We start from the raw sequence: 25,011 nt of genomic DNA on the forward strand, positions 1-25,011 counted from the left end.
GTGCTGGCAGCTTGGGGCCTGGAGCCTGCTTTGGATTTTGTCTCTCTCTGTCTGTCTCTGCACCCCACACCTCCCGCACTCTGTCTGTCTGTCTCTCAAAAATAAATAAACATTAAAAAAAAAAAAAGATGGCCACATTCTGGAATCTGAGTATGTTACCTGCAAAAAGAGTTTTGCCAATGTGATTAGGATTAAGGACCTTGAAATGGGGAGATAATTCTGGATTATGTGGGTGGGGCCAATGTCATCACTAGTCTTTTTTTAAAATGTTTATTTATTTTGAGAGAGAGAGAGAGAGAAAGAGAGCACAACAGCACAAGAGGGGGAGGGGCAGAAGGAGAGAGAGAGAAAATTTCAAGCAGGCTCTGCGTGCTCAGCTCAGAGCCTGATGTGGGGCTCGAAATCACAAACCACAAGAAGGTGACTTGAGCCGAAATCAAGAGTTGGATGCTTAACCGACTGAGCCACCCAGGTGCCCCCAATCACTAGTCTTAACAGAGTCAAAGAAGGTGTGTTGAAGAAAACAGAACCAGACTGGTGCAGTGTAAGAGAAACTCAACCAGCTATTGCTGGTTTTGAAGATGGAAGAAGGAGCCACTAGCCAAAGAATGAAAGCGGCTTCTGGAAAGGGAAAAGGTAAAGAAATGGATTCTCCCCCAGAAGATTCTACCCTGTGTTTCTGCTGACCTGTTGATTTAGCCCAGTGAGATCTATTTTGGACTTCTGACCAACAGAATTATAAGAGAATAAATTTGTGTTGTTTTAAGCCATCAAGTTGGTGGTAATTTGTCACAGCAGCCAAGGTAATGAACACAAACGTGTTTCCGGATCCATCTTCCCTGAGTAAGCCTTGAACAGGTGACTGGACACTGGGAAGCCAGCAGGGAGGTTTTATGCAGAAACTCCACATTGTGGGGGGTTTGGCACTCAAAAGCCAGAAAATCCTAGGGTTTTAGAAATGGGATATTTGAAGCCCCCCTCCACAAAATAAATGTTAGTATATTACTGTCTCTTTTATTTATTTTTTTAGGTAGGCTTCTTGCCCAGTGTGGAGCCCAATGTGGGGCTTGAACTCACAACCCTGAGATCAAAACCCAAGCTGAGATTAAGAGTTGGATGCTTAACTGACTGAGCCACCCAGGCATCTCAGTATATTACTACTTCTATTGATATGAAAAAGTCTCCTATCCTTTAAAGATAGACTCTTTGGTTAAGAGTGGAATTATATATGTTAGAGCTCTGTATCAAATCTATGGTCTTCATTTTCATTTGAATTTGGGACAAGGACTGTTTATAGATCACAGTATAGGCATTTGAATTTTCCAAAGGGTTTATAGAATTTTCTCATGTAGAGTACCACTAAATGGTGAAGGTGCATCATTAAACTTAATTATGAGCTTTTCAAAGGAGGTACTTTTTCCAAAAAGAAAGTCACAGTGTGGGAGGAGCTAACCATGACCTCTGTACCCTTGAAACATAAGAAACCGGTTGACTTACTTCCTCTCCCTCGGCATTCACTTTCTCTTTTATCTCAGCAGCATCTACTTGTTAGTGGCTAGTTTTTATAAATTCCATTTTTTTTTTTTTTTTGCTCTTGCTAACCTGAGGGCCAACAGTCAGCTAAGCTTGAGGTTTAAGATAAACATTTATTCATTTCAGAATTTTAGGTGGTATTTGGGTAGCATGAAAATGCTGTGACATTCTCACTGATAGAATTATACTAGATAGCTAATATAGAGTGCTAATGGTTGTTTTTTGTTGCTGTTGTTATTGGCAAACTTGTCTTTCATTAGTATGTTAAAAATATGAAACGCATACATGTATGCTATTGTTTTCAGTTCTATAGACTTATGCCAAAAGTCCTCCCACATATAAAAACATGAAAATAAGGGAAATAAGACTTGGCCTTAAATTTTGATATCAGTCTGTTGGGCCTTCAGGTCAGAGCCCAGAATGCTGTCTTTTTTTTTTTTTTTTTTTTTTTTTTTAATTTTTTCAACGTTTTTTATTTATTTTTGGGACAGAGAGAGACAGAGCATGAACGGGGGAGGGGCAGAGAGAGAGGGAGACACAGAATCGGAAACAGGCTCCAGGCTCCGAGCCATCGGCCCAGAGCCTGATGCGGGGCTCGAACTCACGGACCGTGAGATCGTGACCTGGCTGAAGTCGGAGGCTTAACCGACTGCGCCACCCAGGCGCCCCCAGAATGCTGTCTTTTTAAAGAGGTGAAGAGTTCCCTGGACTTCAGCTAAACTGTAGCCTGAGTGAATAAAGAGGCTTGCTCTAACGTGGAGACATTGAGAAGGGAGACTCTTGAGACGACATTGGAATTGCCTTGCTACACTTTGTCCCCAGAGCACAGATTTGTGGCAGGTAGTGACAGCCAACAAATACATAGTCCAATTGCTCTGGAAAGACGTGTTGAAATGACTGGACCCATTCTTGTTTTCGTTTCCCCAGTAGCGTTCTGATGATTACTTAGCTTCCCAGGTCACAGGTATTATTAATTGGGAGAATATGCTGGTCCCTGTGATGATATTTCCCATCGCTAAAGAATCAGTGCTCCAAACATGTGCAGCACTGTAGGATTGGTTACTCTGAGTTAAACTTGCTGGTTTCACTGGGTTTCTGGGTGTGCAAGGTTGGTGTCCCACCACATGTCTGGACTGGGGTGAATCCTAAGAGCTGTGTGGCCCTCCTGTGGGATGGCTGGAGGTATCTGGTCATGGCCCCAGGTTGTATCTGGTGGCCACAGGCTCATATCTGCACACCCTGAGTAACCGCCTGTGGGCACTAGGTTACGGAAGTGATGTGTAGATGGTGTTGACAGTTTCGTGGCCACACATGCATTTGTATCTTGGCTCTGTCACTTGTGCATATTACTTAAGCTTGCTGGGCCTCAGTTTTCTTATCTGTGAATCGAGGAGACTACCTCCATTTTAGGGTACTTGGTACATAGTAAGTATTGAATTTTAGCTGTTAGTATTATGTTTATTAGCTAAAGGCATCATAGATTACTGTGAACAGTTCATTCATTCATTCATTCATTCATTTATATAAAAGTTTTGAGCCCCGTTCTGTGCCAGACACTGTGCTGTGTCAATTTCTGGGAGAGAGCAGTCAGCGGGCCTCAAGGCCTGATTCTTTTTGCTGCCCTCTTGGTTTTTATGTTCTTTTTCTCATCCGATTATAAAAAAGACATCAATAGGTACTTATTTTAAACCATTCAAAATGTATGGATTCCAATGTAAGCACTTCAGCCAAACTCAGTTAACCCAGCTTTAAATCACACACAGAAAAGAATTTGATACAAACTTTATTTTTTCTTGAATTGGAGACTTACTATGTGTTTGGTAGCTAGCATGTTAAGATACTCTATTATAGCAACAGTTTTAGTTCTAAATCTTTATATTGGTTGTGCCAGGGAATTTATTTTTATAGCTATTAATTTTTCTTTTGAAATTAATATGCTAAGGGATACATTTAATGATCCATAAAAATATTGACTTTATGCAAAAGAAACAGCCAAAGACAATTAGCATATATTAATTTGCACACGTAGTATAGCTCATTAGATGTAAATATGCTTTCAATATAGTGCATGATATTTTTTGACTATGTGATATGGTAAGAAGACATTGCTCTTTTCAAATTTAACCTTTTGGGTGACAAACAGAATTCTGTTGACTTGTTACAGCCTATGTGTTTTGGGTAAAATATTTTTGTAGTTACTTATTTCATAGTGAAAGCTGTGCTTTCCATTGTTTTTGGATTAGAATCCTTTTATATGTGTGGGGTGGGGTTGGCAAAGGCAGAGGGCTTGAGGTCTTGGCTTGTTCTGGGCATCTGGAGCACCAGTTTTGTGGTCTGCAGGGTGTTGTTTACAAGGAGGACCAAGGAACCTCCAGAGAAAGAGTGTGGACCAAGCAGGATGGCCCTGAGAGTTAGCAACCATCGTCAGCTCTGAGGGTGAGGTGGGATTTATGCCTAGCACGTTGCCCTCTGTCTGGCCTGGCCTGGTGAACTTGGGGCCCAGTCCTAGTGTGCAGTGGCACTTTTTAAAAGAGAGGGTGTGAATACTGAATGGTGTGTAGGGTAGAGGCGGGGATGCAGAAGGCACAGAGCAGCCCCTGCTTATGGCCTGCGTGGAGCACAGTGTGGGGATGAAAGGTGGCTCCCCCATTTGGGATTATGGGTAAGTCAGGGACTTGGAGTGGGAGAGAGAGAGAGGCCAGTATGCTCTGGTAGGGGGTGCAGGTCGTGGAGATCGCCAGTGACAGAGGACTCACCGAGTGATTCCACAAGGAAGACATGGCAGATATCTCTCATGCGGTTCGTGGGCACCAGCCATGAATCTAGAACCCAGCAGGGAACATTTCAAGGTGGCCAAGTTCCAGCAGGGAGAGGGCTGGGTACACATTTTGGTGGCTGTTTCTCATGACCCCTGTATACTGCCCGGCCTGTATGTTATCTGGAAAACAGTGCTGCAAACCTGTTGGTGTGTTTTTGTGGATGTCCTCGCTGTCCAGCTCCTACAGGAGATGAGCTCAGATGGCCTAGAGGCCTTTGCACAGTGCAGGCATTAGGTTCAGATTCCTTATCAAGGCTTTTGTTATGATGGTTTAAAACATGCAACCCAAATCCTCTGCCAGGGCATTCTTGGGCAAGAGCCAGCAGCACCAGAATCATCTGGAGAGAGATGGAGGAAAGTTTTTCCCCTTTAGGCCCTGAAAGCACATATTTAGGACTCTCAGAAAAAGTGGGCGGATGGACAGGGGAAGGGGAGGGAGTGGAGAGAGAGAATCAGAGTGACACATTCCCACGCCCACACCTGGCACAGCCATAGTCCTCAGCCCTGTCCGTGGAAGGGGAGTCACCGCTTGAAAATACTCCTTAAGAAGCTCAGATGCGTGCGGTTCCATTGGTAGAGATTTATTCTCTTGGAATAAAGACACTGGAGAATAGTGTCTCTCCAGGTGAGATAAATGTCAGATTTTAGTGCAGAGTGGCCCAATTTCAGTGCTTTTAGCTAGAAGCCATTTCTCCCTGCTCTGAACTCTTTTAGCACCCCAGCTATGGCTCATGTGCTTGTCACGTTCCATCTGGTATTATGATTATTCCTCTGAGTTTCTTATCTCCCCTTGATAGATTATAACCATTTGAGGGCTGGGATTAGGTCTTATTTATCTCTCTTATTATTAAACACACCACTTTTCCTGCATCACTTAGGAATTGAGTTTGGCTCTGTGTACTAGAAGACCTAAAACTCTGGCTTGAAATATGAGGGTTTATTTTTCTTATGCAGCAAGAAGTGCAGAGGCAGTGATCCAGGACTGGCGTGGTAGCTCCCAGGATCCTTTAGCTTTCTACTCAGGTTTACAAAATGGCTCTTGTACCCCTGTCAGTACATCTGTCTTTCAGGCAGTAGTAAAGGGAATGGTGAGGTCAAAGGTATAGACCAGCTGAGTGTTCTCTTATTATTAGGAATAGGAGAGCTTTCCTGGAAGGCCTCAACCAGCCAGCTTCTGCTCACATCTCACTGGCAGGAAGTAGGTTGTCCTTAGCTGCAAGAGTGAGTCGGAAATGAAGTTGTTTTTGTTTGTTTTTTAAGGAGGATACATTGCTGCCTGGAGCCAAGTTGGGGTTCTGTTGGTAAAGGAGGGAGGAGAATGTAGGCAGCTAGCATTGCCAGGCATACTCCCACAGGGAAGTGACTCAAATAAACACTTGTTGAATGAGCAGCTTTAACAGTGGACAAGAAGCTGTGTAGCCAGAGGGAAGATCAAGGTCTAGACCTGGTAACAGCCCGGGGAGTTTTGCTGAAGCCTGCTTTTACCATCATCCGAAGATATTTGAGCATTTAACTTTTGTCATTCATTGTCTTGTAGTTTTTCTTTTATCGACCCCAGCTGTGCTGAGGTTTAGTTGACAAATAAAATTGTAATATATTTAAAGTATACAATGTGATTATTTGATATATATACACACAATATGAAAGGATTCCTACAATCGAGTTTATTTACATCTCTCACCTCACATAGTTACCTTTTTGTGTGTGTGTGAGAATGCCTAAAATCTATTCCTTTGGCAGATTTCAAGTGTACAATACAGTGTTATTAATTATAGTCAGCATGCTGTGTCCTTAAAACTTACTCCTCTTATAACTGGAAGTTTGTTCTGTTTGACCAACCGTCCCCCATCCCCCTACCCACCTCCCCCACCAGTCCCTAGAAACCACTATTCTACTCTGTTTCTATGATATGAGTTCCTTTGTTGTTGTTGTTGTTTTTAAGATTCTGCACGTAAGTGATACCATACAGTATTTGTCTTTCTCTATTTGGCTTATTTCACTTAGTATGAATGCCCTCCAGGTTTGTCCATGCTGCTGCAAATGGTAGGACTGCCTTCTTTTTATGGATGTATAATATTCCATTGTGTGTATATTTTATATATTTATATATTTTTATATGTATAAATACAGTTTTATATGTAATATTGAATATATATATACACACGTATATATATATGTGTGTGTGTGTGTGTGTGTATATATATATATATATATATATATATATATATATATATATATACACACATATAAAATACATACTACAAGGGCTGCCTGGGTGGCTTAGTCAGTTAAGTGTCCAACTTTGGCTCAGGTCATGATCTTATGGTTTGTGAGTTCAAACCCTGCATCATGCTCTGTGCTGACAGCTCAGAGCCTGGAGCCTGCTTGAGATTCTGTGTCTCCCTCTCTCTCTGCCCCTCCCCTACTCATGCTCTGTCTATCTCTCTCTCCTTCAAAAATAAACATTAAAAAAAAGTAAAATACATACCACATTTTCTTGATTCATCCATCAGTGGACATGCAGGTTGTTCCCATCTTGGCTATTGTGAATAAATTTGCAATGCAGATATATTTTCAAGATAGTGATTTCATTTTCTCTGGATATATACCTAGATGTAGGATTGCTGGGATATATTGTTTTTTAATTTTTTGAGGAAACTCCATTCTGTTTTGCGTAATGGCTATACCAGTTTACATTCCCACCAACAGCATACAAGGGTTCTCTCTTCTTTACATCCTTGCCAGAATTTATTATCTCTTGTTTTTTTGATACTAGACATCTTTGCAGATGTAAGGTGACACCTTATTGTGGTTTTTATTTGCATTTCACTGATGATAAGTGATGTTGAGCATCTTTTCATGTACCTGCTGGCTATCTGTATGTTCTTTGGAAACATTTTTGTTCTGAATAAACCCCATTTTTATTTATTTATTTATTTATTTATTTATTTATTTATTTATTTAACGTTTATTTATTTTTGAGACAGAGAGAGACAGAGCATGAATGGGGAAGGGCCAGAGAGAGGGAGACACAGAATCTGAAACAGGCTCCAGGCTCTGAGCTGTCAGCACAGAGCCCGATGCGGGGCTCGAACTCACGGACTGTGAGATCATGACCTGAGCTGAAGTCGGCCGCTTAACCGACTGAGCCACCCAGGCACTCCTAATCCCCATTTTTAAATCAGGTTACTTAATTTTTTGCTGTTGTGTTATAAGAATTCTTTATATATTTTGGATATTCTTTATCAGATATGTGGCTTGCAAATATTTTCTCCCATTCTACAGATTGCCTTTACATTTTGTTGTTTGTTTTCCTTGCTGTGCAGAAACTTTTTCATTTGACATAATTCCACTTGTTTATTTTGCAAAAGTTGCGTTTGCTTTTGATGTCGTGTTGGGAAATTGCTGCCAAGACTGATGCCCAGAAGTTTTTCTCCTATGTTTTCTTCTAGGAGTTTTGTGGTTTTAGGCATTAAATTTAAGTCTTTAAACCATTTCAAGTTAATTTTTATGAGTGGTGTAAGATAGGGATCTAATCTCATTCACGTGGTTGTCCATTTTTCCCAGTACCATTTATTAAAGAGACTATCCTTTCCCCACTGAGTATTCATGGCTCCTTTGATACATATTAATTGATTGTATATATGTGTGTTTATTTCTAGGCTCTCTATATACTGTTCCATTGGTCCATTTTTATGTCAGTGCTATACTGTTTTGATCACTATTGCTTCATAATATAATCTGAAATCAGGAAGTATGTTGCCTCTAGCTGAGTTCTTCTTTCTCAGGATTGGGTCTTTTTTGGCTCCATATAAATTTTAGGATACTTTTTCTATTTCTGTGAAGGATGCTGTTGGAATTTTGATGGGGATTACATTGAATCTATAGATGGCTTTGGGTAACAGGTGACATGTTGACCATATAAATTCCTCCTATCTGTGAACACATGGTATCTTTCCATTTGTGTCGTCTTTAATTTCTTCCACTAAGTTCTTATAGTTTTTACTATACAGACCTTTCGCCACCTTGGTTAAATTTATTCCTAAATATTTTATTGTTTTTGATACTATTGTAAATAAGATTTTCTTTCTTTCTAGGAGTTTTACATTTTAGGTATTAAATTTTAGTCTTTAATCCATTTTGAGTTAATCTCTGTGTATGGTATAAGATAGGGGTCCAATTTCATTCTTTTGTATATGGATATCCAGTTTTCCTAGCACCATTTATTAAAGAGATTGTCCTAGGGCACCTGGGTGGCTCAGTCAGTTAAGTGTCCAGCTCTTGATTTCAGCTCAGGTCATGACCTCATGGTTGTGAGATGGAGCCCTGTGTCAGGCTCCACGCATAGCCACAGTGTAGAGCCTGCTTGAGATTCTGTCTCTCTCTCTCTCTACTCCTCCCCTGCTCATGTTCTCTCTCTTTCTCTCAAAATCAATTAATAAACATTTAAAGAGACTCTTTTCCCACATTGTGAATTGGTGGCACCTTTGTCAAAAATTCATTCACTGTTAAGCATGGGTTTATTTCTGGGCTCTGTATGCTGTTCCTTTGATATCTGTTTTTGTTTTTATACCAATACCATACTTTTTCCCCCCATTACTATAGCTTTGTAATATAGTGTAAAATCAGGAAGTGTGATGCCTTTGTTTTTCTGGTTCAAGATTGCTTTAGCTTTTTGAGGTCTGTTCTGGTTCTGTATGAATTTTAGGACTGCTTTTTGTTTTCTTTTTTTAAAAATTAAAAAAAATGCTTTTATTTATTTTTGAGAGAGAGCAAGCAAGCAGGGGAGGGGCAGAGAGAGAGGGAGACACAGAATCCAAAGCAGGCTCCAGGCTCTGAGCTGTCAGCACAGAGCCTGATGTGGGGGTTGAACCCACAAACTGTGAGATCATGACCTGAGCCAAAGTCTGACACGTAACCGATTGAGCCACCCAGGCACCCTGGGATTGTTTTTTCTATTTCAATGAAAAATGCCATTGGGATTTTGATAGGGGTCGCACGTAGATGGCTTTGGCAAGTATGGATATTCTTGCAGTTTTTCTGAAAATATCTTAACGCAATGGGAAATTTCTGACTTGTGGCTGGATCAGGGCTTCAGTGTTGTTTACCTCAGCAGGGTTAAGTATCTTATGAATCCTGGTTGGTTGTAACAGCAGCAGCCTGACTGACTTACTTCCAGGGACATCTTCCAGGGACATCTTCATATAATGACTTACTTCCAGGGACATCTTCATATAATGACAAATATCAGCATGTAAACTGCCCCTTGCCAACTTTGTATCATGGAGAGTGCAGGATGCCTGTGCCAGGCATGGTCAGGAATGAAATCACTTTCTTATACATTCTCATCCTTCCTCTAGAAACATATATACATGTAGCAACATAAAACAAGTCAGAAAGACAAATGAGTCAAAGAAAAAAATAAGGGTAGGGCTTATGATTTTAGCCAGAGCTCAAGTTTAAGTTACTGTACAAAATCTATGCCACAGGGTCCTGTATGTTTTGCTAGACATAGGAGACAAATTTAGCTTTCAGCTTTTTAACAGTGAGCAGGTAAGAGGAAAAGAATTCTTTATCCAGTTCACAGTGTCAGTAAGGCAAAGACAGCTACTTAGGAGAAGCTCAACTCTTTCTTTCTTTCTTTCCTTCTTTCTTTCTTTCTTTTTTTAAAATTTTTCTTTAACATTTATTCATTTGTGAGTGACAGAGTGTGAGTGGGGGAGGGGCAGAGAGGGAAACACAGAATCTGAAGCAGGCTCCAGGCTCTGAGCTGTCAGCACAGAGCTTGGTGCAGGGCTCAAACTCATGGACTGTGAGATCGTGACCTGAGGAAGTAGATGCTTAACTGACTGAGCCACCCAGGTGCCCCTCAACTCTTTCTGATCCTGGGAGATCTTGTAGGGCAGAGAGGTCTGTCAACAGCCATAACAGCTCAAGCTGGCTTGGGCTGATGAAGAGTGTGGATTATAGAAATCTAGGTAAGGGAGGAAATTCATTCTTCTTCTTGGCCTGAGAGGGTTTCATGGGGCCACACTTGCAGAGGGGGTAGGGGGTAGTTTGGAAAAAAGTCCTGTGGAATCAGAGCATAGCTTTGTATGGAGGCATCATGGGAGGCAATGTGGGCAAATTTAGGGATGGCTAAATGGTTTGGACTTTATCAAGTAAACAATGGCAAACTGTGAAGTGTTTTGGGGCAGGGAAGTAACATGATCAAAGCAGTGTTTTTGAAAATTGCTAAGTACTTGGGGCTCCTGGGTGGCTCAGTCAGTTAAGCATCTGACTTCCACTCAGGTCATGATTTCATGGCTTGAGGATTCGAACCCCATATCTGGCTCTGTGCTGACAGCTCGGAGCCTGGAGCCTGCTTTGGATTCTGTGTCTCCCTCTTTTCTCTGCCCCTCCTCCTCTGGTCACACTCTGTCTGTCTCTCTCTCTCAAAAATAAATAAACATTAAAAAAATTACTAAGTATTCATGATGGGAAAACATTGCCTATGATAATTATAAGTTCATATAAAATAAAAACAGTACACTGATGGCAAGAAAAAAGAAAAGAGAATGTGCTCAATTGGATTATTTTAAAAACACAGATGCATTTCTGGTGACCATGCATTTCTGAAGCATACGGATTGTACACACGGCACAGGAACTGTGTACACAGCACAGGAATTGTGCACGCAGCATAGGAACTGTGCACATTTGTTCCAGTTTCACTGTTTGGCTTTCACTTTGTCAACAGGAAAATGGATAAGAAATTAAAGCCTTTTATGTTCTGAACCTTTCAGGCATCATAAATGTGGACCGTTGGCACTGAGCCCTGCAGCTCCAGGGAGAGTTAGCTGAGGCTCATGATGCTCCAACCTCTGACTGGGTGGACAGGACAGGGGCTGTTGTAGGGCTCCTGGGCCTTGGAGATATTGGTGCCTGCTACATAGCAGTGCCCGAGGCTAGATTAAGGAACCCTTTTGGGATTAAAGAGTGAGAAACTAGAAATGGTCTCTTGCCTTGAAGAAAATAGTCTACAGGAATATGGTATGGGTTTGTGGTTCCTGGGCAACCAAGGTGGGGTTGTGGCTAACTTGGTCCTGATCGAGAACTCAGGGAATTGGGTCCTGGGAACCAGGGCCTGCTAGCTGTTTGGTGTTATCCTAATCCCAAAACGACACAAAGAGGAACTTGAAGAGAATGTTTGCAGTAGTGGGACTGTTTTTTAAGGTACTGTGGTGGTGATTATAGAATTTGTTGCATTTGTCAGTATCCATATACTGTACACACAGAGTCTGGAGACCTGACAGTGAACTCGTAGCCTTGAGACTTGAAAGGCCATTGTGCTGCCACATTGTCAGTAATCTCCTCTTACGTGCTCTCTGTCTCTGTGACCCCCTGGAACAATCCTTTGTTATATCGGCCATGGCAGCAGCCACACAGTAAATTTGTTGTACCTCGCTTCTGTCACACAAAGTAATTTTCCCTTGAACCTGTATTGATTGAGATACAATGGCAGCGGCTTCCTCCAAGGAAATTAAAGTTGCTCATTAGTGACTTAGTGCGCCTGGTGGGGTGACATGAAGAGGGGTAAAGGGAAGCTCAGTCCTACACAGACTTTCCCTGTGGTTGTGAGGCATGCTCGGTCCTCAGCGGCCACTCAACTGGTGGTCTATCCCTCCCACCTGCCTGCCAGGCACACACTCTGAGACCTGGCGGTGAGGATGGATCCTGAGGGTTTGGACTAGATGCTGTGTTTCTTTCTTCTTCTTTTTTTAATGTCTATTTATTAAAAAAAATTTTTTTATGTTTTATTTTACATTTGAGAGACAAAGAGTGAGCGGGGCGGGGGGAGGGGGAGGGTTGCTGTGGGGAGAAGGAGACAGAATCCAATGCAGGCTCCAGGCTCTGAGCTAATAGCACAGAGCCTGATGCGGGGCTTGAACTCACAAGTGAACTCATGACCTGAGCTGAAGTTGGATGTTTAACTGACTGAGCCACCCAGGTGCCCCTGTTTATTTATTTATTTTGAGAGAGAGAGAGAAAGAGAGAGCAAGTGAGCACATGTGAGCTGGAGAGGAGCAGAGACAGAGAGAGGGAGAGAGAGAGAGAATCCCAAACAGGCTCTGTGCTGTCAGTGCGGATCCTGACACGGGGCTCAAACTCATGAACCTCAAGATCATGCCGTGAGCCAGAATCAGGAGTGGGATGCTTAACTGACTGGGCCACTCAGGTGCCCCTACATGTTGTGTTTCTATAATGGCCTTTTCTGAAAGGGTGTGGGCATTTCACCAGGCAGCTCCCAAGTCCCAGCCCAAGGCCTTATGAACCTCCTTCTTTATGGTCACAAAAGTTTGTGTCAAGTGGCCTCCATGTTCACTGTGAACAGAAACCACTGTGCAGTCAGCCACACAGGTTGGCCAGGCCCAGTAGAGCTGGTGGGGCAGAGCCAGATGCTGGGAATAGCCTTTGGAGGATCCAGACTTGAATCTCAACTTTGCCACTTCGCAGTTATGTGACCTTCAGCAAGTTACTGAGCTTCAGTTCCCTCACGCCACAAATTTGGTTCATAATATAGATACCTTTTAAGTTATAAGGCTTAAATTAGAAAATGCAAAAGCATCAAGCACTGTGCTTGGGACTCAGTAACTAAGCTCATTCCATTCCTCTTCCCTGCCAAAAGCAGTTATTTCTTAAGATGATAATTATATACAAAACCCCCAACATCTGCATAGCACAGATACATATGTCTGTGACTAAAAAGGTCATTCTTGGTGGAGTGAATAGGTTGAAAATGCAAAGAGGTATTTCATTTTCCAGTTGAAGATGCAGAGGGATGGAAAGATCTGGAAAGCACTTTGCTCTTAACCTTACAGTGAAAAAAAACTGGACAAAGAGCAAGTTAACAACTGTTCTTGAGCCAAAGATAGTACTGAGGGTGCAAGATCCAGAACATAGAGAGAGGTGGGCGTTCGCAGGGAGGGATAAGACACAAGCACTAATGCACTGTGTGAGCTACTGAAGAGGAATTCAGCCAGGGTGACTGGAGAATGGTGCAGGCTGGCTGAGTGAGCACTGGCGAAAGTGAGGGAAGCCCTCGGGGTTGCAAACATGGGGGGGGGGGGCGGTTTGTACCCTCTTGCAAGTTTTTCTCCATGAACTATGCTAGTCACTCACAGAAAAGTTTGAGAAAGTACAGGGAAAGTGTTATCTGTGGGGCCGAACCAGGAGAAGAAACAGCAGCTGCTCTGAAAAGGGCAAGAAATTTTGCCTAGATTTCTTTTGTATCTCCTCTATAGAACAGAAGCTTTGCTTTGGGAGAGAGGCAACAAACACCATCATCTTTTGGGCACTGGTAAAATCTTTCTGTAGCTGGGGAAGAAAACAGGAAAAAAAAACAACACCTCAACCCTGGTGGGAGAGGGGCAAGATTACAAGCTGGATTCAGGACTCTGAACTCAGGAGAGGGCAGGGTTACTGAGGGATGGGCAGGATCACCGAATAGGCCATCTTCCCCAAGATCCAGGGATATGGTACCTGCCTAACATTGGGGATAAATCAGAATAACAGAGGACACTCTCTATCCCCACTCCATCACCAGGGTAACAAGCATGAGGTAGTAACTACTTTGCAAGAGGCAGACTTTCTCTGTGGGCATGGTGAAAAGAAAAGATTGAAGGCCAAGGGTGCAGCAATCATTGGAAAACAAATAGACTGGCATTCAGGGTATAAAATAGACTGAGCACAGGGTATGACTAGCCTGTGGGTCACTGAGGATCACCGCAGCAACAACAGACTTCTAAGCCAGCCCAGCTCCCGATTAGATTAGTGCAAACCCTGACACTCAAGGCCAGGCAGAAGGAAAGGCGTGCACATTTCCAGGCATTAAAAAAATATTTACCTCGCCTCTACTCTCTTATCTAAGATGCCCAAACTTAAAAAAAAAAAAAAAAAAAAAAAAACAACTATGAGGCATATGAAAAGACAAAAGAAAGCCATAAAAACAAAAAACAGGAGACAAAGCAATCATTAGAATCAGACTGGATATGTCACGGATGTTGGAACTATCTGGCAGGGACTTTAAAATAACTATGATTAAATAGACTAACTGCTGTAGTAGAAGTGGTGGACAATGGGCAAGATCCTGTGGGGCAACAGAAATTACCCAAACTGAAGCGAAAAAAAGTAAAACCAACAACAGAAGGAAACAAAAAGAACATCCGAGACCAGCAGGATGGTATCAGACAGTCGAACGTATACTTTATTGGATCACCAGAAGGAGATGGAAGATAGAGTGGGGAAGGCAAAAAATATTTGGAGAAATAATGGCTGAGAAGTTCGCAAAATTAGTGACACCAAATCACAGACCCAAGAAACTCAGATAATACCAGTCAGGATGAATATACCAAAACAAAACACACCTAGGCAAATAATACTCATACGTTTATCAACCAAAAAATAAAAATAAAAAATTAAAAAAAGGAGAAAATCCTAAAGGCAGCCAGAGAGAAAAGGACACATTACAGAGGAACAAAGATAAGAATTATCCCTGTTCAGAAACTATGCAAGTTAGAATATAATGAAGTGACATTTTTTAAAGTGCTAAAAGCAAAGAGCTGTCAACCCAGAATTCTATGCCTAGTGAAAATCTATTTCAAAAATGAAAGAGAATGAAAGATTTCCTCAAACAAAAACTGGAAATTCATTGCCAGCTCATCAACGCTACATGAAATGTTAAAGAAAGGTCTTTAGGCAGTAGGATTATGATACCAGATAGAATTTTGGGTCTCTACAGAGAAATGAAGAACACTGGGTATGAAATAAATGAAGGTAATTGAATTGAAAAATTCAATTTTTCCTACTTTTAATTCTAAAAGAACATTGTTCAAAGCAAAATAGTTGCACTGTATTGTATATTTGTAACTTAAAAAAAAGTTTATTTATTTTGAGAGGGGGTTGGGGGGAGGGATAGAGGGAGAGAGGGAGAAACTCAAGCAGGCTCTGAGCTGCCAACACAGAGCCTAATGCGGGGTTTGAACTCACAAACCGTGAGATCGTGACCTGAGCCAAAACCAAGAGTTGTATGCCCAACTGACTGGGCCACCCAGGTGTCCCCTAGCCTACTTTTTAGAATGTATGACAACAATAGCGCAGGTAATGAGACTGAGGAATTAGGACTCCACCACACATACCATGGTAAGGCCTTTACCCTTCATGTGGAGCGTGTAATGGTGTTCGAACGTAAGCTCTGACTGACTGAAGGTATAGGGCAGAACTGCCATAACAGAGGTCAGTACAAAGTACAGTGGTGACATGGGAAAGGAGCACCAAAATGATCTTGACCAAGAAAGGAAACAGGAAAGGAGCAGTCAGGGAGGTGAGTGGAGAACAGTGTGTTCTTCCAGGAGCCAGAAGAAGAGAGCATTTCATGTAGGGGGAAAGTGGATGTTCATGTGAGGCAACACAAAAATATTGTGGAAAGTGAAAACGATAGCGTCTGTAAGAGTCAGTGATCAGGCAGACTGACCAGCCATCCTTCCATAACTGTTTCCATAGGCAGGTCAGGAGAGGTCATTGAATGAAAGGTTGAGTTGTGAATGGGCAGTGAGAGAGTGGAGGAATCGACCCTAGGCTTCTTTTAAATAGAAAAGATGGGAGGTCAGCCTGTGGGGATTGGGAAGAGGGAAAGTGGAATTGTAGGAAGTTATCTGTGGTTTACTCAGCAGACAATGGAGGTATGAAATAATTGGAGTAAAACATAGAAATGATGAATGGGAAGTCCTTGCATTCAAGTAATTAAAGCAAGGTAGCAGGTCTAGCCTGTGAAAGGAGAAACAGCTCCTTCATTTAAGGACAGGCTGCAGGGAAGTGAGGTAAAGCCAGAGAACCCTTTGGATGCAGAGGGGAGGATGCTGAGGTGAGCTCATTCTCAGCAAAGTAAAGTAGGGCATAGGTCTCCTGCAAGTTACAGAAAGTCATTTTGTGAATATCTTCTGTGGTTGCCTTTCACCACATCTTGTTTTTTTCCTCTTTCTTCCAATCCCCTATTGCATTAGTTTCTTAGGGCTGCCATAATAGAGTTCTACATAATGGGTGACTTAAAAAACAGAAATGTGTTGTCTCTATTCTGAAGGCTGAAAGTCAGAATCATGGTGTGGGCAGAGCCATGCTCCCTCTGAAACCTGTAAGAGAGAATCCTTCCTTGCCTGTTCCCAGGTTCTGGTATTTTGCAAGTACTCCTTAGTGTTTCTTGGCTTGTAGCTGCATCTTTCAAATCTGACTATTGTCACATGGCATTCTCCTGTGTGTCCCTATGTTCACATGGGTGTCTTCTTGTAAAGGTACCAGTTATATTGAACTAAGGGCCCACCCTGCTCCAGTATGACCTCATCTTACCTAATTGTAACAACCCTATTTCCAAAGAAGGTCACATTCTGAGTACTGGAAGTTAGGACTTCAACATATCTTTTTGGGGGGCCACAATTCAACTCCCATATCTACTAAATCTTCATCCCTCTTTACAAAGTTTTCTTTGAGGAAATCCAATTCAGCATCTAGAACCCATTGAAATGCTACCTCTTACCTGAGGCCTTTCCTGAACTTCTTTCCCTACCCCTTTCTTTTGTGCTCCCCAAATCTCTTATGTGGTACAGTATGTGGCTTGTTATCCCTCTCTGTTCAGTGTGGCTCACCTTCCTGAGAGCAGAAATTGTCCAATGGCTCTGTATACCCTCGACAGAGTCCAGTCCTTGTGAAATGGCTTAAAATCTCACAAACCAGCACAAACCGTTATTTGATAATTCAGCAATAAAGGAGAATCTGGGAATTCAGGATAAAGGAGCTATTTAGAGTAGACGGGTACTAATCAGGTGAGCTTTCCTGAAAGTGATGGGATTGGGTGTTGGGAGACAGGAGGAAGAGAGAACATTCTAGGCTGTTTATTGAAAATATTTTTTGTTGGAGGGGAAGATTGTGACTGTGTTTCCTTATAATGACATTTTTAAATGTTCTGCACAGGGTTCACCTAGTAGCTCTTATGGCAAGCAGTCAGTTACCACAGCTGGGATGCTTCCTGTCAAACTCTGCCCTCTGCACAGTTTTGAAAATGCTGCCGGTGTTGCTATATGTGCATTTAGGGACCGCAGTGAGATGGTCATCTATCTTTAATAAGGTAACAGAAATTGTCCGCGTGATTTTTTTCTTTCTTGGTACCATTTTGGTCCAGAAGGCAATTAAAAGAAATGCAGTGGTTGGTGCATCTGTTTTTTGATGGTGGTGGTTGGAGTGCAGAGACTTGATGGAGAATAAGGAAGAGTTTTGTGGGCATGTCTTTAGGATGTGCTCAGTTTGGTAGTTTGGTAGAAGTACTCCGGGGCCTCTTAGGCCCTTGGAGAACAAGCAGAATAAATCTTCAGAAATAGAGTGTTCACTGATAGAGGTAGGCAATGTGAATTACAATCATTACAACCATTCCTTGGTACCTAGTGCAGGCAGCTAAGATCTTCTTTGGCGCATCTGTACTCTTAGTGTTCCTATGTAGTTGGGCGGGGTACAAAGGAAGGAGTGTGAGTTTTGGAGTTGAATAGCCATGAGTTCCAACCTGGCCTCACCATTTTATTACTCCTGTGATCTTGGACACATAGCTTCCTCATTGGTAAACTGGAGATGATACCATATTTGGGATTCTTGAGAAAAATCAATGAAGTAAGATTTGAAAGTGGCTAGCCCACTCATGCCAGGCATGTCAAAGATGCCACATGCTGTTAGTTTACCCTTTCCTAGTTTTGAAGAGTGTGGGACATCCCAGCAAAGAGGCAGGAAATGGCCACCTGTGGGCAAGCCACATGTCAGCTGGGAATAGAAATAAATTAGGGGACACTCAGTGTTCTTCTTTTTTAATTGCCTGAGATACATTGGGCAATTAAGCTTCTGAAAAATACTAATTCTTTTTTTAAAGCTTATTTATTAAATTTGACAGAGAGAGGGAGAGAGAATGTGGCAGAGGTTGAGAGAGGGGGAGAGAGAGAATCCCAAGCAGGCTCTGCACTGTCAGCATAGAGCCCATCACAGGGCTCAATCTCAAGAACTGTGAGAACATGACCTGAGCTGAAATCGAGTCAGATGCTTAACCGACTGAGCCACCCAGGAGGTCCTCCCACCCCGCCGCAAAAACTAATTTTTAAGTGTAGTAACGTTGACTTAGCAATTTGTACTCTAGAAGCTTTCATATAAGTTTTATTTGTGCTGTCCCTTTATTTATTTATTTTTTAACTTGTTTTATTTTTTATTTTTTAACATTTACATCCAAATTAGTTAGCATGTAGTGCAACAATGATTTCAGGAGTAGATTCCTTAGTGGCCCTTGCCCATTTAGCACATCCCCCCTTCCACAACCCCTCCTGTAACCCTCAGTTTGTTTTCCATATTTATGAGTCTCTTCTGCTTTGTCCCCCTCCCTGTTTTTATATTATTTTTGCTTCCCTTCCTTTATGTTCATCTGTTTTGTCTCCTAAAGTCCTCATATGAGTGAAGTTATGTGATTTTTGTCTTTCTCTGACTAATTTCACTTAGCGTAATACCCTCCAGTTTCATCCACATAGTTGCAAATGGCAAGATTTCATTCTTTTTGATTGCCGAGTAATACTCCATTGTGTGTGTGTGTGTGTGTGTGTGTGTGTGTGTGTGTGTATGTATATATATACATATACGTATGTATATATATACATATACGTATATATACATATATATACGTATATATATATATATATATATATATGTATATATATCTTCTTTATCCATTCATCCATCGATGGACATTTGGGCTCTTTCCAGACTTTGGCTATTGTTGATAGTGCTGCTATAAACATGGGGATGCATGTGTCCTTTCGAAATAGCACACCTGTATCCCTTGGATAAATGCCTAGTAGTGCAATTGCTGGGTCGTAGGGTAGTTCTATTTTCAGTTTTTTGAGGAACCTCCATAATGTTTTCCAGAGTGGCTGCACCAGCTTGCATTCCCATGTGCTGTCCCTTTAAATAGATACTACAGTGCTGGAATACATTACTTCCTGCCATTCAGCATACAAGATTTGATCTACTATATTTCATCACCAAAGTGAGTCCTGTTAAAATTTATTGTTGAACTTGTTGGAATCTCTTCCTTTGTGTCTTTTTCTGCTTCCTCCCCGCCCCACCTTCCTGCAGGAGGGAAATGTTTTCCGCTGCTGTAAAATTGATTGATAAACATTTCAGGTTGAAAATAGCAGTTTTAAAACTTCCAGCTTCTGTCTATTCTCCCTCCAGCACTGCTAAACTATCACTTTTGATGATTACTTACTTTTTATTGGGCCTGACTTGGCACAAGGACTATGAATTCTCCTTTAAAGACATACAAGAGCCTAAAGTCAAATTGCCCTCCAAAATATATTTATATTGAAAGTGTAAATTAAGAAAAAAAAAGAATATGTAAAGATTGACCCGAAATCTCTGAGGTAGCAGCAGGGTTCTGGTGGGGTGGTGAACCACAGAGTCTGTCTTCCTTGGAGAATATGGTGACTGTCTAATTAATCCTTTCTGGGGTACTTTTAGAAGAAATGTCAGAGGGGAGATTGAGGGGTAATTCCATTGAATAACAGGGGAGAATGTGAACTAGACAGTCTACTAGGCGATTCACAGCTCCCGAGCATTAATATAACAGGAGCACAGATGCTGGTGAAGAATTCAGGAGCACGGCCTCCGAAACTGGCAAACCGTAAGGAAGAAATAATTACAGGGTTTCAGCCCAATTTAACGCATTATACAAGAAGTGTTAAATGAAGAAGTTTTACCCTTTAAACATGCTCTCTTTTCTTTTTTCATACAGAAAAGTACAGGCAGTAATAGCAGGAGCATTCATGGACCACTCCCTAGAATTAATGAAGAGTTTTAACGTTGTGCCATGTTTGCCTCAGTGCTTCTGAAATGGAAGAAATAAAGTATTTCTGATAAAGGTGTTCTTTGTTCTCCTGCCTCCCTCCCGGGAGGAGACCACTATGGTGACTTTGGTGTGCTTCTTGTCACCAAACCCACAGTCGTTATGATGATCTACTTCTTTTACAGGAACCGTCCTTTTACAGGTGATTTTACCGCCTTATGACATGTGCCATAAAATAGGCCAGATGACAGCAGCAACCTTGCCCGACTGTCTCTCGGCTGGTCATTATTTCTCGACATCTGGATTATAGACCCTGTTCACTCCCCATCCATTGTCATGCTGTGTTAATTTTTAATTATGCATTTTATGGGATGACAGAGATAATTACAATTAATTTATGCCTTCTTTTTGGTATTTTTTAAAAACACTTTAACTCAGAAGTCGCAGATAATTTATAGGGATAGGGATTAAGCCGATTTACTAGCAACGTTTTCCTGGAAGTATTCCTTCAGGAGGAAGAGTCAAACCTCCAGGGAGTAAATACTTCACACACATAGTCTTGCCTGCTTCCAGGCTGTGAAGTGAAAATAAAAAGTAATTAGTCATTTCCACCTACTGTGGACATGTGCTCCAACCTGGCCTTCACCTGTGTGTTTGGTGTAGTTGCTGACAGGAACAAAGGTTTGGAAGTGGCCTTTAAAAGAGGAAGGCCTCAATCCCCAAGTGCCCCAGGACTCTTTACTGAGCCTCATCTGCCAGCTTATCAACTGTGTGGGTCTCAACTTGGAATGTGCTTCAGAAACATCTGGGGAGCCTGGCAAACTCCCCACGCCCAGGCTGCACCAGGGCAATCCTATTCGAGTCTGGGAGCAGACTCCAACATCAGGGGCTCCTACGGCTGGGGATTCCACTGCTTGCCAAGTTGAGAAGCACTTTGTTAAAGCATGCAGCCATCCTGGCCTTCTTCTAGGCCCTTGAACTTGCCCAGGGCTTCCTGGCCCCTGGAGAACTTGCTGTTCCCTGTACTGGAACCACTTTATTCCCTTACATTAAATTATACTTCTTCAGGTGAGCCTTCCTTGACCAGCGCATCCAAAATAGTTCCCCCATCCACCAGCAGCTAGACTGAAGCATTGTACCCTATTTTTTCCTTCTTAGCACCGCATTGAAATTGTCTGTTAATTTGTTCACTTGCTTATTGTCTCCCCTTCCCCAACTAGAATATAACCCCCTTGAGGCCAGGACCTTGCTTTCTTGTTTATCACTGTATTCCTGGTGCCCAGCTTGGTGCCTGGCATCATACATACATATAAAATATTTGTTAAATGAGAATGAATTCTAATATCAATAGGCATCAATGGACCACTGGGCATAACTTTAAGTTCTCTTTCTAATATCTAAAGAAGGGTTAATTTCTTTTCTGAAAAGACGTTCCTGTCTTGTTATAAGCATTTAATCAGAATGTAGGGCAACATATCCTTTAATCTAGCTTTTGCCCTGTTTTCTGATCTTGCCCTCAATATCTCCTAACAACAACAACAACAACAACAACAACAACAACAACAACACAGACACAAACATGTATACAATAATAATCAGCTTACGGGGACTTCACATACTTTATCTGATGTCATCCCTTTCTGTGGGATGGACATGATTATGCACAAATGATGAAACAGGCATAGAGCAGTAAAACACCATGTCTAAGTCCACACACGTATAAGAGACAGAACTGGGATATAAATATTGGGTGTCGTATATTGGGACACCATGAGAAGAATGTGTGGACATTAGACCTCTCCAGGGTTAGGGGACACTTGCCACCCCTCCATGTAATGTTGATGGCTGTGCCCTCTCCCCCTGAACTTCTGTGCTTTTTTTGGTTTAAAAACTCATAGGGAATGAATAGGATAGTGAGTACAATTGGAGAAAGGATAGAGAGGTAAGGAGGAGGAAGTCTTTCTCACCTCTTGACTTTCATATGGCACCCTCTTTTTGGGTGCAGTGCTGAGTCTTTGGCTCAAATGTAGTTGAGTACCTTTACTACAGTGGGTTTGTGCATGCCTTGTGGATGTGACTTTCCTAACTCACCGTGAACACTGGGTAGCATGTTTTGTAGGTGAAGAACTGGAGTGGCTTGGCTCTATTTCACTTGATTGGCTTGTAAAGGAAACCCGTCCTCCTCAGTGTATTCCTGGGAATGCCTTAATCATGGGAGACCACAAGTTTCAGGAAAAGATCCTAAAATCTGGAGTGGTCATTAATCAGTGGGTCAGATTCAAAGATGCTGACTAATAGCGATGAAAATATGTCCCCTTGCCAGGACTCCCTTGTGATAGATGCACTTGCACCCTCGTGATGATGGGTGCTGAATTTACCAGTATGCTTTACAACTTAGATGTATGCACTACAGGTATTCCTTTGCAGGTAGGAATTATTGCATTATTCTGACATTAAAACGTAAACAAAACAAGGTAATGTGATCAGCTACTTTGACCTCAGTACCAGACTGAAGGGCTTCCTTCACCCCAATGACTCTTTAAATAAAAACGGTCTCCATCTCTGATACTGTGTTACTTCTAGGCAGTGCTGGTAGAGGCATTATCATTCTTCCTGAGGCTGACCTATCCCACTCGAATGTCCTTATCTTAAATCGCACAGCTTTAAATGAAATAATTGGTAAACAGGTTGGTGACTGAGGTGTTATTGAGCCCCTCAGTTCCCAGGGCTATTAATGGGGAGTTAAATGTTGTAATTGGTTAATGCTTAATTGTACAGTGCCTTTGGACACAGAACTGCTTGATTTATTTGTCAACCAAATGGGAATTTCCTGGGTTTTGTACCAGTATTTCCATCAACACTGTTGGTGTGCTCAAATCCTATTTCACCTCATGCTGCTTTTTTTCTTGAGCTGCCTTCTGGATTTCTCTGACTTGGGTGACTTTGGTCGGTAGGTCAGAAAGGCAGTAGCCTCATGTTGGCTGGACCAGTCAGAGCTTCCCTAGGGCCCCCCTCCTGCCCCTTTCTATACAGCCTTACGGTTACAGTTTCCCCTTTGTGAAGTATTTTTAGCTTGAGGATGGTCTGTTGTGTTGATTTTGCTCTGATAAGGGAAATGAGGGCCCACAGCACAAGGCCAGTGCCTGGAGTCACATCCTGGGGGGACCCTGACCTTTAGAGGCATCTGTGGCACAGGAGCAACAGACATTTATTACCATTATTTACTCTTTCCCCATCAAAATGATTCCTCTTCTTCCTTTGTGGTCAGAGACAAAAAAGAGATTCTTCTGGATGTTTTGTGGACTTCAGGCTGGGAAAAGGCACTCCTTTAAACCTGATTCAGTGTATTCCAGTGTCTGATTTTAGCACTGGCATTTTTCACATTCTTGATTGCCTGCACGACAGTGGCCTGACTGCAACCGGAGGTGACCATCAGTCTCCACTGCGGTTTTCCTTTTAGGAAGTAATGTTTCCTTTGAGGATGTTGAGGAAATTCTGTTCCCCACAACATAGATATGGGTGGAGCCGGGCTTGGGTTCACACACCACAGGGACAATGACCCTTTGCTGTTTTGTGAAATCCTCTTTGAGCTGGAAATAGAATTTTCCTTAATTTAAATGAGTTAAATGTTAAATTGGGGAGGGTTGGTGGGTTCACTGACAAAGGAAAGGGTATGAACCACTCTCTTCCATGCTGTGGCTTCCTCTGTAAGGGCCGTGTGTGATTGTAGGGTGGGGAGACTTTAGAAATCTATTTTTAAATAGATTTTTAAAGAGAGTATTAGTGGTGCTTTGGAAAAGCTCATCTAACCCCCTATGTAACAGGGGTCCAAGTGTGACTCAGATGCCCTGTTACTCTTCTTGTCTCCTCTTTGGCAGCACTTTCATTGATTGCCTTGTTTTTCCAGGCAGGGGTGGGGGAGGCAGTGGCAGAGGAAGGGAGAGTGTGGGGATGGCCAAGTGATTTGCCTAATTAACCAGTAAGTGTGGCTGGTTTGGGGGACTCTTATTCTTTCATTCCTTCAAACCTTTTAGAACATCTGGCATGTGCAGGGTAGAGTGTTAGTCTTCCTGGAGGCTGGAAGAGCGGATGGCTGGTTGTTGGGAGGATGGAGCAGCCAGATCACCACACGCTGCACGCGAGGCCTCTGAGAGCTAGGTGTCAGGTGAGCGAAGAAGAGCCAGTGTCTCCCTGGGAATGGGCAGTTGCTCAGAGAACACTGATAGGTGTAGCTTACCTGGAGGAAAACTAAAATTAGCCATACTGCGTAGCTCAAGGTTTGGATATTGTGCAGGACTTTGTTTAGAATATGTTTTTAAGTGAATGAATCTGGTAACTTTGTATCAACCAGTGAGACTTGCAAGCCAGAAGACGATTCCTTGTATTTGACTAAACTTTGTTTTCCCGTGTGAGATACTATGTGGCCTGGCTGATAGTAATCAGTCCTCCAGTTACTTGAGTCTCTTAGGAGAAGTAAGCCCCTTCTTGTGATGTAACAACCTTGAGCAAGTTCCCTTCTGAATTTCCCTGACTAGGATGGTTTTGGTCAGTGGATTAGAAGGGCAGCAGCCTCGTGTTGGCTGGACCCCTCAAGCTGGTCAGAGCGGTTCTGCAGCCTTCTCCTACCCCTTTCTACATATCCTTAGGGGTGTAAGTATCCCTTTGGGAACTATTCTTAGCCTGAAGACTGTTCATGGTGTTGATTTTGATCAGATAAGATAAGGAGGGAAGTTAGAGCACACCAGGAAGGGGGCTGAGGAGGG

General features: G+C 42.3%; 1 protein-coding gene across 11 annotated transcripts in view; it reads left to right on the forward strand.

Annotated features, from left to right (window-relative positions):
• CSGALNACT1 (chondroitin sulfate N-acetylgalactosaminyltransferase 1) overlaps positions 1 to 25,011 on the forward strand; it is a 341,791-nt gene that overhangs the window by 29,273 nt on the left and 287,507 nt on the right. For 4 of the 11 annotated variants that reach the window (XM_060653390.2, XM_060653376.2, XM_060653391.2 and 1 more), the window contains exon 1: positions 24,789 to 24,898. The exons of 4 other annotated variants lie outside the window; for them this stretch is intronic. The gene's annotated coding sequence lies outside the window, so the exon portion shown is untranslated. Of the gene's footprint in view, positions 1 to 19,329; positions 19,451 to 24,788; positions 24,899 to 25,011 lie in introns of those variants that run through there. 3 more of the 11 variants (XM_060653383.3, XM_060653386.3, XM_078445494.2) reach the window with 2 other exon arrangements.

Source organism: Panthera onca, chromosome B1, assembly GCF_046562875.1.
Source record: "Panthera onca isolate mPanOnc1 chromosome B1, mPanOnc1 haplotype 2, whole genome shotgun sequence".
Classification (NCBI taxonomy): Eukaryota; Metazoa; Chordata; class Mammalia; order Carnivora; family Felidae; genus Panthera; species Panthera onca.